Source organism: Suricata suricatta, chromosome 8, assembly GCF_006229205.1.
Source record: "Suricata suricatta isolate VVHF042 chromosome 8, meerkat_22Aug2017_6uvM2_HiC, whole genome shotgun sequence".
Lineage (NCBI taxonomy): Eukaryota > Metazoa > Chordata > Mammalia > Carnivora > Herpestidae > Suricata > Suricata suricatta.
In genome coordinates, this window is record NC_043707.1 from 41,338,652 (window position 1) to 41,351,575 (window position 12,924).

Consider the following 12,924-nt stretch of genomic DNA (forward strand, 5'->3'; position numbering starts at 1 on the left):
ACACCGTGAGGAGAATGAAAAGACAAGCCACAAGCTGGGAGAAAATATTTGCAAGTTAAATATCTCATAAAGTACTTGTGTCCAGAAATCTAAAGAACCCTCAAGACTTGATAATAAGAAAACAAACAATTCCATTTTAAAATGACAAAATACGAACACTCACTTCACCAAAGATATAAGGAGAGCCAATAAGCATATGAAAAGATCCTCAAAAAAATTAGTCATCAGGGAAATGCAAATTAAAACCACAACCCCCCCCCCCACCACACTTATTAAAATTGCTAGAAAGACAAAAGGCACAAGAACAAGAGCCTAAAAATATCAAAAGTTAATGTTGGGGAGCGGTTGTAACTTTCACACATTGCCAGTGGGATCGGAAATGCTACAGCCACATTGGAAACCAGTGTGGCAGTTTCTCCTGGGTTAAACGTATGTTTATCACATGACCCAGCAATCCCACTCCTAGATATTTACCCAAGCAAAGCGAAGTCAAGTGAAAACATATTTTCTGGGGCGCCTGGGTGGCTCTGTCGCTTAAGTGTCCAACTCTTGGCTTTTGCTTAGGTCATAATCTCACAGTTTGTGGACTCGAGCTCTGAGTGAGCTCCACATTCAGTGATTGGGATTTTCTCTCCCCCCCTCTCCCTCTCATTCTCTCTCGCAAAATAAACAAACATTTTTAGAAAAACATATTTTCCACACAAAAACCTTCATGTGAATCTTTAAAAAAAAATTTTTATGTGTTATTTATTTTTAGGAGAGAGATCACAATGGGAGAAGGGCAGAGAGAGAGAGGGAGACACAGAATCAGAAGGAGGCTCCAGGCTCTGAGCCACATGAGCTGTGAGCACAAAGCCTGATGTGGGGCTCGAACTTTCCAGCTGTGAGATCATGACCTGAGCCGAAGTCAGACGGAGTGTCAACCGACTGAACCACCCAGCCGCCCCTGCATGTGAATCTTTAGAGCTATTATTCATAATAGCCCCAAACTGTAAATAATCCAAATGTTCTTCAGTGGGTGAACGGATAAACAAAAGTGGTGCATCCGTATAATGGAACAGTACTCAATAGTAAAAAAGGAAAGCGACTACAGATTCGTTCTGGAGATGGAAAATCTGTAGGGACAGAAGACAGATGCAGTGGTTGCCAGTGACTGGGGTTGGGCACGATGGTTGACTACAGAGAGGCACAAAGGACCTTTCAGTGGTGATGGAACTGCTCTATTATCTTGATTGTGGCAGCACTTCACCACTGTACGCATTTCTCAAAGCTCACAGAACTGATATTACAGTGGGCCATTTTAGTGTACATCAATTATCCTTAAAAGAAAGAAATGTCTGTGGGGGGTCACCTTGGGCCCAGGTGAGCACCCCTAGGTATTTCTACCTGATAGCATCACTATCAATAGGCTGAGAAGGGCCCAAAACAGCAGGACAGCTGGCTAACATGTCACTCTGAGAGTCGTGTGGCAGCATGAAGACTCATGTGAGGCTAGGACCTGGGGAGGATCTAAGGGTCTCCATAGCCCGTAAGCCAACTCACCTGTTGACTAGTGTGCAGGCCAGGCTGCCAGCTGGCTTCCTTGGGCCAGCTGCTCACGGAATCTCTGTCCCTGGTGGCTGGGAATGTCAGTGTCCTGAGGAGGATCTCAAAAGACTGGACTATGCTCTTCATATGCTGAATGAAAAGATAACAGACACCTTTCTCTTCCTGTATCTTCTGTCATAAGTGGGTCAGTTCTCGGGCCTAAGCCTGAATTCGGGGATATACCCTAAGGTAAGAAAGGGAAGTAAAATATAACAGTGCACGCAGTGAATGATCGGTTGTGGGAGTTCCAACAGAGACATCTCTTAGAACACCTGTAAGGAATTCCCCATCTTGAATTCTTACACAAGTCGTGTGACTTGACCTGCCTGTGGCAGAGGGAATGAGGAAACAGCATTAGGTTTATTAACTTTGCTTTGAAAAAATGCCCTTTCAGGTCCTCAATTCAGCCCACATTCATTTCCATGGAATATATACTACTTAGCATTGTACAGAAAGTTGCATGCACAAACTAGATACAGAAGTGTTGAGTGGGTACATGTGGTGTTAATTCAAAGAATGAAGAGGAAAATCAATGAAAAGATCAAGAAGGGCAGCATTCTTCTGAATGACATGAAAATAAGCCAATTATTTTTGATTATGAACTAATTGTTGATTATCAGAACTAACTGATTATCAGAACTAATTGTTCTGAGTAACAATTACCTCACTCTAAATATACAAATATCATGCATGGATTCCAATCTAAAAGTGTGAGTTCTGTGAGGCCACGTATTACCCAACTTACGGTACTCAAGAGAGTGTACCCACATAAGGAGGCATTCAGTTAATACTCAGAACCACATAATCCTAAAGCTGGACTAAATGTTTATATCTACCTTGTCTGATGTCTGATCCCTGCTGTCTACTAAGTGATAGGCTACAGACTGTCTTTCAAATTCTATTCCATGGAGCTCCTATAAAGTGTCAGAGTTGGTGAAGGAACAGACTAGGGGCCAACAGAGGCTCCAGGCCTAGGCCTTCTTCAGTCAAGTATCTCTGCTTTAGGAAGCTGTATACATTTGAGCTGCTCAGATTCCATTTCAACAAAGGGTTAGAAGACACGGTGACTGCCACAATCTCCCCTTATATTTGAAACCCTCTGAGGATGACGGCGCGAGTCCTCAGCACGTTAATGATCCAGATTAACAGCTCCTTGATTATCTATCTACCCAACAGCCCCACCAGTTAGTGCCCCACATAGTACGGTACTTAGAAAATAAATCAAAGTTGAGAAGGAGAAACATTTTTATTGTGAAAAAGCACTTTGGGAAAATCTCTCTCGTGGTAGAAAATGTTAATTCAACTACCACACCTGTAAAAACAAAAGTAGGGGCGCCTGGGTGGCTCAGTCGGTTAAGCCTCCGACTTCGGCTCAGGTCAGATCTCACGCCCGTGGGTTCGAGCCCCGCATCAGGCTCTGTGCTGACCCCTAGCTCAGGGCCTGGAGCCTGCTTCGGGTTCTGTGTCTCCTTCCGTCTCTGCCCCTCCCCCTCTCATGCTCTGTCTCTCTATCAAAAATAAATAAAGCATTAAAAAATAAAAAAAAAAAGTAGAAAGATCACGGAAAATATCTGTTGAGAGCTTCACATGCATCGGAGGTGGTTTTAACCTGTAATCATGCGTTTCATCTTCATAACCCTCTGAGGTAGGTACTGTTGGTAGTTTCATTTTGTAGATGAGGTAGCTAAGGTAAGTGAAGTGCAGGAAAGCCAAATGAATGTACCCAAGGCCACACAGCTGGAAGCCATGCGGCCATCGTCCATCCCTGGCGTCTGTCTCCCTTTTATTCTCACGCTATTTCAGAGACAACCCCGAGGCCTACCTGTTCTACCACTCTGTTCCCACAACCCTGCCGGTTGTCTTTATCCAGTTCTGTGCCTGTCATGGACTTTCCTGCCTCTGTCTTTGCCCTTGTGCTCTTCATCCTAGCAGCCGGCGCTGCCCACTTGATATAGTAAATCGCCCTCCCCCACGCAGGCCCCTCCGTACCCCAGCCTGCAGCCGACCCCAATCTCGTCTTCTCGGCAGGCTCTCCCCCAAGCGGCGCTTCCTCCTCCAGCACGGAGTCAGTGAGGGCTTTGTGCTCTTCACTCTCTGGAAAAAACAGACACACCTGCCTCAGTGGAAAGCTGGACATGCTGCTGTGGTGACTACCTTCAAGGGATGGAGCAGGGTCCACCCCCAAGGGCAAGTGCAACCCCAGTACCAGGTTCTGTGTAGGGATTTCCACATCTCATTCCTCAGCCTCTCAGGCTACGTTTGATTAGCCCCCCATCTTAGATATGAGGAAAGAGAAGCTCATGGGCAGGTAACTTGCTCAACTGGATTCAACCGGAATGAGACAATCCCTGAGGAATTCACACCCCACCATTACACTATTACACGAGCGCTAGCACAGCGCTTCGCAGATGGGTACTTAGAAAAAGTTGGAATTGAATCCTGAGATACTTAAGCCAACAGTGATACTATATGTTTGCAGAATCTGACACGTTCCTGAGAGAGAAAAGACAGTTTAGTGTCTGAACCAAGAGCTTAGCCTCTATGCCTCCCTCCCTATAAGCTTCATTCCTTTGTGCCTCAGTGTTTCCATCTTCTGCAAATTGAGGGTAACATCCCCACTGCTACCTTTCCAGGAGCATAGTCAGGATGAGATTTATTTTGATGGAGAGAGAGGAATTAAGTTTGGGGAGTGTTTAGTTTCTCAGAGGGAAGACGGGCACTCTGATGACTGGGACCACACAGGGCTTCCTGTATTTCTGCAGCTGGTTGGCCAGGGTATAGGCAGTAGCCCTGGATGTGAGGAACTTCTCTGTGAGGCCTCGGAAGCTCTGTTTGGTTTTTTCCAGCTGGGAGCACAAGTACTGGCTGGTTTCCAGGATGCTCATTTCCGTCCTCAGCTCAGAGAAAGCGGGGAGAGATTCTGCCATGCTGAAGCTTGTGGTAGAAGTAGAGCCAGACCCCAGGAGGCAGAAACCTAAAAAAATAATCACAAGCAAGCGAACAGAGTAAGCTGACGGTCGCACTGTCTGGTAAATTACTAGCAATCATCGTACCACACACGCGCCTGGGCGGCTCAGTTGGTTAAGCGCCCCATCTTGGTTTCGGCTCAGGTCATGATCTCACAGTTCATGAGTTCCAGCCCTGCAGTGCAGAGCCTGCGTGGGATTCTCTCTCTCCTTCTCTCTCTCTGCCCCTTCCTCTCAAAATAAATAAACCTTAAAAAATTTTTTTAGAAATCATTATTCCGTACGTTAATAGGTGAGTGTTATAGTATGTAAATTATAGCTCAAAGTTTCATTAAAGTGGAAAAAAGTGGACTGAAACAGGTCTAAAGTACACAGATGTAATTCATACTTACTTTGGGGCTAAACTTTGTCAGCATCCCACAACTCTTAAGAATTCTCCACCACAAAAATAAGGCATAAGATACCAGAGCTCAAGGCCAAGGGCACTGCGTGCAGCTCAGGCTCTGACAAGGAGTGCCAGAGGAAGGACCCCGCCTGCCGGGTTACTGTTTGAGGTCACAATAACGGAACTGGAAAGCAAGACGTGTCATGGAATCTTAGGAGCCCCGGTCTTCCAGGTGCTGAGGCCATATAAGGCCACCTGATCTGTTTCGAAGGTCACCACCAACGGGGACCACACCCCAGCAGCCATGTTCAGTATTTATGTGGCCATGTACTGATCCCACAGACTTAGCTCTTTCCACAATTTAAGGACATTTTTTGCTGTTTATTCTTGTAAGTGCATAGAAAACATGAAGGAATCAATATTGTCCCATATTCTTTCATGATCTTAAGGACTGTCATGAAGTCCCTTCGCTTTTCCTTCATGAAAAATTTAAAACTTTTAGATAGTCCCAGATGTTCTTTTTGGTTCTCTAGTTTTGTGCCACATTAATTTAATATTATAAGAAAAATTTCTGAGTATAATACTCAACGTGTGAATAATTACTTTATAAGGATTTCCATCCTGTGCCTCAATTTTCATCTTGCCACAGCCCAGGGTTATGTTTGCTTCTTTTCCCTCATTGAGGAAGCTTATTGGCTTTGCATTGAACTTGAAGTCTGACATCCCTAGCCCCACTCTCTTCCTGTGTGTATGGGTTGCCTTGTGTCATAGTTTTATATGCCTATTTTGCTTTTTTTTTTTTAAATTGCTTATTTATTTTTGAGAGAGAGAGAAATAGAGAGCAAGCAGGGGAGGGGTAGAGAAAGAGGGAGACAGAATCCCAAGCAGGCTCCATGCTGTCAACACAGAGCCCCTAGAGGGGCTTTAACTCACAAACTGTCAGATCCTGACCTGAGCCGAAACCAAGAGTCAGACAACTGAGCCACCCAGGCACCACTCTATATACATATTTTGTGATAGTCACTTATGAAGTTCATTCTAGCTCCACAGGGTATCTTTCCTACTTGTCAAAGTCATCGAAAGAGTTTCATATATTGCTGGGAGCCGCACTGGCCTTGCTGGATGACACGGTCACAGTAAGGAAATGGCAGACCGTTGCACGGCTCCTGCCATGAGAGGCGGAAACTGGCATCTCCTTCTGCTACTACTGCTCATGTGAATTTAAGCCTGTTGCTATTGATTAGGCCTCACAATGTTCGAAGTCAGACCGATATTCCCCAGATACCTCATGGGAAGAAGCATATTCCCACCTCTATAAAGAGGAATTTAAACAAAGCACTGCAGATGTTTGTGGAAAGGCTCTTCTAATGAGCCTCACAAACTTAAGGCATAGATAATGAAGGGGGTTAAAGAACACAAGATTTACTATTAACTCTGGCCTGGATATAAAGAGCCTAACTTAGGAATAAGAAACAAACAAGAGCCAGGCATAAGTTACTGCACATACCTATGCTAATTTGGTGCCCATTATGAGGATGGGTAAGAGTAGTTACAACTTAAACTCATATGCAAAGGCCGGCTGGTCTAGGGCGCCTATGACGCTTACACCTTCAACATCAAAGAACGAGGTTAATAAAAGGTTTATTTACTAACCATCTCGAGTACATTCTTCCTCTTGTGAGCCAAACAGAATGACTCCTAGCCTTGTTTATGCCTGACTCTTAGTGTTAGTGTTATAAACCAATGTGTTTGCTATCTGCTTCTCACTGAAAACATCCTGCTATCTTCTTAGTTGTAAGATTTACTACCAGTTCAAACAAATGTGTATGTTACCTGCTTTTCACTGAGAATATCCTGTTATCCTGTTATGTGTAAGTTACCTTATTGTAATTAGAGTAGTTCTGCAAAAATGCCTCTGTAAAACCTGTTTCTGCACCCTTTTCAAAGCATCTTATCACTATGAATTATTTGTAAAAATTCCATTTTTTGATGTCATGTTAACACTTAAATCTATAAATAAAGACAGAAAGCCTGACGAGGCAGAGAGATGCCAGGCTGGTGACCAAGAAAGAAACTCTGGGCTCTCTCACTCCATTTTTCGCTGTCGCCGTCACCCCTTCAGGGGACCCTGGACCTGCTGGAGCTGGACTCTGGCAGTATGTATCTTTGAACACATGTTGTGGCCACCTTGGGATGACTTTATGTCCAGAGCAGTTTTTATACAACACCGACTGACAGTCTGTGTTGACCCATATCTGTTGGCTTGCGGTTTGTAGTCTCAGACAGAGCATGGTAAAAATTAAGGTCATGAATTAATAATGGTGGTTGCTGGTGGTCCATGGCATTCTAGTGCAATGAGATTTAGTGACAGAGAGGCTGAGGGTTGTTTTTTTTTTTAACATTTATTTATTTTTGAGAGACAGCACGAACAGGGGAAGTGCAAAGAGAGAAAGAGACACAGAATCTGAAGCAGGGTCCAGGCTCTGAGCTACCAGCACAGAGCCCGATGCAGGGCTCGAACCCATGAATCGTGAGATCATGACCTGAGCTGAAGTTGGATGCTCAACCGACTGAGCCGTCCAGGCGCCCCGAGGCTGAGGTTTTAAAAAGAGGCATCAGTAAGAGAGAAAGTGATCCTCTGACACCTCCTTACTTCCGACAGCTCAATTTCTCCCTGGTTTTATGAACCTAGCACTAGAGAAACTTCTCTGGAATATCTGTCTCTCCCTTGTAGCTGCTTCGTTTTTCCGGGCTAGTGGCCTACACATGCATGACCACGGCCACCTCCATATGTGTCACTGAACTCTCAGGGCAAAGTGAAAGAGGACCGGACAAACTACCCATCCCACTTGCCAATGTGCAACGAGGCTACCTAACAGTACTGCCTTATGAGATGTCTCAAATTACATGATTTCAGTCCTTTTAAGTGTATTGAGGCTTCTCTTATGGCTTAATGTATGGTCTGTCCTGGACAGTGTTCTAGGTACAGTTGAGAGCAACTGTATTATTCTGTTCTTATTGGGTAGAGTGCTGTGGAGACGCCTGTGAGGTCATGTTATTGACGTCTTCTATCTCCTTGTTGATCTTCTGCCTGGTTGTTCTATCCATTGTTGAAAGTGAGGTATTGCAGTCTCCAACGATTATTGTTCAGTTGCCTATTTCTCCCTTTGATTCTGTCAGTTTTTGCTTTTGGTCCTTTGAGATTCTGTTAGATGCAAATGTTTTTATTAATATTATAACTTCCTGATGGATCAGGCTTTTTATCATTATAAAATGTCACTCTTTATCTCTCCTAACATTTTTGTTTTAAAGTCTGCTATTTTTTTGGTCTGGTACTAGTATAGTCCTTCCAACTCTCTTATGGTTAGTATTTGCATAATTATGCTATATGGCAAAAGAGATTTTGCAGATGTAATTAAGTTGACCTTAAACTGGGTGTTATTATCCAGGTGAACTGACCTAATAACATGAACCCTTTAAACTTGGGTCTAGAGGTCAGAGAGAAGGAAGTCAGAGAGATTCAAAGTTTGTTGGGGATTCCATGAGGGAGAAACTCTTCACTGCTGGCTCTGACGACAGGAAGAGCCATGGGCATGGAAACCAATCCTCAGCACTACAGCTTCATAATGAATGCGACCTACAAACATAAGCTGATAATTTAAAAAAAAAAAACGTTTTTAGGGGCGCCTGGGTGGCTCAGTCGGTTAAGCGTCCAACCTCAGTTCAGGTCATGATCTTGTTTGTGTCCATGGGTTTGAGCCCTGCATCAGGCTCTGTCCTGACAGCTCAGAGCCTGGAGCCTGCTTAGGATTCTCATTCTCTCTCTCTCTCTCTCTGCTCTTCCCCTGTTCAGGCTCTGTCTCCCTCTCTCTCAAAAATAGAGTGTAAATGAGGAAGGGGCAGAGAGAGAGGGAGACTCAGAATTGGGTCAGTATGGTCCCAATGGCCAAGGGAGAGAGGACTGCTGTTGATTACTCCTTTGATTAGTGTGGTCTAGATGCCTTCAGGACCTTGATAATTGGGAACCAACATGTTAGGGTGGTGCAAACTTTTGGGAACTTGTCTTCAAGGAGTAAGACTCAGGCACAGCACAAACTTGGTCCTAAGCCACCATATATGTTGCTGTATATTTTTCCATACTTGGGAAATAAACTAGCACCACCATTTGGAAGAACAAACTGAAAGCACTAAGTGTGTACATACCCTGTTCTCCAGCCGTCCTACCCTTGTGAGTATACCACAGAGAAAGTGTTGCATGATTCCATGATGAGACATGGATGGGAATGATTCGTCTACCTTGCAGTGTCCAGAAGGTGAGAACAAACTAGATGGTTGTAAATGTGGGAATAGATAATAAACGTGGTAGAGACATGCTACAGTATTCTATGCAGATGGAGACAATGAACTAGATATTGAAAACAGTGCTAATAAAAATTAGGAAATAGAAAAAAAGATTTATGGACTAATCCTACTGAATCAATTAAAGAGTAATTCCGGGAACATGTTATTAGAAAGCTATCAATTTCACCTTGGAATGACTGGCAAAATAGAACACAGGTACAAGTACTGGTGCCTGAGATTCAACGCCCTTCCTACCTGCTCCCTAGGAGTCAGGACGTTTTGCCTGCTGCCAATACCACTGCCTCACACACACTCTCAACTGGTGACTAGCCATGAGAGTAAGGCTGCCAGGCACAAGTAAACTGCCTCTCCTCACTTTTGCCAAAACATTTGAGTGCATCTAATTGGCAGAATATAATTTCTACCAAGAACCCAACCTGCAAACAAGTGAGAGAAATATAATTTTTAGTTTTTTAAACTCTTCAACTAGAAGGAAGTTGAAATGGATTTTGAATGAGCCAATCCACATTTAAAGTGGTTCTAAGCCATCCTCCTAAAAAGAGGACCATATTTTTTCAAAGGCATGCACATTTAAACATACAAAGAGAAGTTAGAATACAAGGACATACACTAAACTCCTTAGGGTATGTGCTCCTGGGGGTGGAGAAGGGAATGGGAGATGAACCAAGAAGACAATAAGGAGGGAAGAGCATTGCTCAGGGCACCCACCATCACATGTCTTATATTAAAGAACAAAGTTAGCTTTATCCTATGTACCTGGGATCTAAGAAAATCCATGAACTAATAGTGACATGAAATTTCAAAAAATGTAATAGGGAAACAAAAATTCTCTCCAAACAGATCAGTTAAAATAGGCAAGGAGACTTTATTTTTAAGAACAGAAATCACACAGTGAGGTAGTGGCAGTGAAAACAACAGTCAGCAATCTCCAACCAACACTAAATATGACCAATTATAATGGGTCTAAATCCTCTCAAAGTGGGTGTAAAAGTAAATTTCAGCTACAGCAGTGTGTTAGACAGAAAAGGGCTTTATCTTAGGAACAGTACCAGTCTGTACCAGGCTAAGTATAAGCAAAAGAGTGAAAATATGACTCCTAAACAAAGACAAAGGGGAGGAAAACTTTTTAAATTGGTTGAAGAAATTATATTCTAGCATCTACAGGAAACGTCAAATTGTTCTTTCCTCGCCGACTTCTCGGCCAAAATGGTGTCATGAAGGAAAGAAATCTTGGAATTTTCACTTTTATTCATCCTGCATTGGTCTCTGCAAGACTTCACAGTTTAAAAGCAGGGCTATCTGATCCTTGTTTTTCTCTAGACACTCAAAAGAAGCTTCAGGGGTGAGGACCTCAATTGTCACCCAGATTTTCCTCAGTAAATCAGCACATACCCAAAGATCCAGCCTCCTAAACCTTCACTGGGGGAAAAACTGGTGGAAAAAGATGGGAGGAAAAGGTTTGGGAGGCACTCAGTAAAGAGAGGGCAAAGAGATTGCTTCAGCCAGGGAGGAAATTAATTTTCCCTCGGTCCACACTAGATTTAGACCAGACACAGAGCTGAATTGATTTTTTAAAAGATTTTATTTTTAAGTAATCTCTACACTCAATATGGAGCTTAAACGCACAACCCCAAGACCAAGAATCGCATGCTCTACCAAGTGAGCTAGCCAGGTGACTTATTTCCGATGTCTTTCTAGAGGTCTATTATCTACTTGAAAAGATTTCCTCCCCACCCCCAGAATCAGGCTCTTTCAAATCAGGTATTTTGATTTGAGTACCATTACTTTATAGCGCTGCCTTACGAAATCCCCTAGGCCTGGCTTCATCACATGTATTTTCTATGTGCTACCTCTGTTTTTGCAAAGCAAACAGTTATGTAAAGCTATTTTAGAATTGCTTTTTCAAAGTTCTTCCAGACACTCTTTCTGATAAGACCTACTCCAGCAATTGGGAAACAAGTTCACTAGTAGAATTCTGGTCTTCCATGTGGGAGGGAGGTCTGGGTTCCATTCCTGGTCAAAGGAGGGTTTTCCTTGCACTTGTACATGTCCAGTGCTCTCTCTGTTGGATTATCTATCGTACGAACAGGACAAGTTATTACAGGGTTGAGGGTTTAGGCAAAGCTAAAAAGACAAAAAGGGCAACTAAACCCCTTAGGTTAATTCCAGAACAGAACACATGGAGGTCTAAATACGGGATTTTTTAGAACTCAGTCTTTGCAAGGACAGGTAAGTATGGTGGGCCCTTTTGATTACCTGTAACCAAAGCCATTGCTGTTCTTTATGCTGGCAGATGGCTGGAATTTGATTAGCACGCTGGATCTTGGGCTGACCAGAGCAGTGTCTCACTATGGAGTGAGTATCAAGAAGTGAAAGTCCAGGAGAAAGAGGCTGTGGGGCTCAGCAGACAACCTCGTGGTTGGGGAAACATTAGCAGCCCAAGGAAAGGAAAGGTCGTGTGGAGGAATTAGCATGGACAGGAAGGAAGCTATAGAGAGGGGCCTCAGACTTTTCTGTAGGGGGTAGGCCCTAAACTTTGGGGGTCTTGGTAAAATTAAAGACAAGAATGAGCCCCAAGTGGAGAACAGTCCGGTTTATCACCCCTGGTGATATCACCCCTACACAAGACTGTTTTTTTAATGTTTATTTTTTGTTTATTTTAGAGAGAGAGTGCACAAATCCAAGGGAGGAAAAGAGAGAGAAACGGAGAGCGAGAATCCCAAGCAGGCTCGGTACTGTCAGCACAGAGACCAGCAGGGGAACTCCATCCGGTGAACCCTGAGATCAGGATCCCAGTTGAAATCAGTAGTCCCACGCTCAACAAGGGGTGCCACCCAGGCACTCCATCTAAGTAAGCCTTTTGGCACACGGCTCATTATTAATGCTTATGGGTTAGCAGCATTTGGGGGAGGGCCATAATAATCACTGGCTCTGGGGCTTTGGAGAAGACTCTAGAAAAGGAAGGCTCTTGGAGTCAGCTGGTTTGTTTACGCCAGTTTTCATCGACGCTTCTCTTCAGCAAAGAGTGGACGAGGTTGCCTAGGGGAAGCGCCCCGCCTTTGACCTGGGGGTCCCCAACACCCCTCTAGAGGGCTCCTCGAGGAATTGGCGGCTTCCAAGGCAGGCTGGGTGGTCCTGACCTAGACGCCGGGTCCCCCCCCCCCCCAGCCCGCCGCCCCCGCACTTCCCCCTACCTCGGCTGCGGCTCTGTACCTCGGGGGCCCAACCTCTCCGACGCCGCCTGCCTCTCCCGCTACACACCCGCTCGGTCTGAAAATCCACTTTCTTCTTTTGTTACCTTCCGTCTGGGAGCCACATGATCGGCTTGCCGTCGGTTCCGGCAAATGGCTCTCATGACACAGACGGGGAGAATGACACCACTCGCGACCCCCGATTCACTTCAGGGTTTGGGGCCTTTACCCTGGGGACCGGGGCTGGGCTGCCCGTCAAACTAGCGGCTTCCGGGCCCGACCTCCAGGGTCAGGGGCAAGGGCGGGCCCCCTTGGCGCGCGGCGCCCCCTCTCGCCCGCTGCCGAGCCCGCACCCCTTGCGTGTGGCCCGCGGACGAGCCCCTGGCGGCGGCGTCGATTCAACGTATCCGCGGCCCGCGACGCGCAGCTGCTC

The 12,924-nt window shown here is 44.9% G+C and overlaps 1 long non-coding RNA gene across 3 annotated transcripts in view; it reads right to left on the bottom strand.

Moving 5' to 3' along the window:
- Positions 1 to 5,087, bottom strand: part of LOC115298632 — a 10,382-nt gene extending 5,295 nt beyond the window's left edge. For 2 of the 3 annotated variants that reach the window (XR_003911806.1, XR_003911805.1), the window contains exons 1-4: positions 4,946 to 5,087; positions 4,213 to 4,561; positions 3,577 to 3,681; positions 1,543 to 1,771 (exon numbers count right to left, since the gene is read on the bottom strand). This is a non-coding gene — a long non-coding RNA (uncharacterized LOC115298632). The remainder of the gene's footprint in view (positions 1 to 1,542; positions 1,772 to 3,576; positions 3,682 to 4,212; positions 4,562 to 4,945) is intronic. The other variant, XR_003911807.1, reaches the window with a different exon arrangement.
- Between the last annotated feature and the right edge of the window lie 7,837 nt (positions 5,088 to 12,924).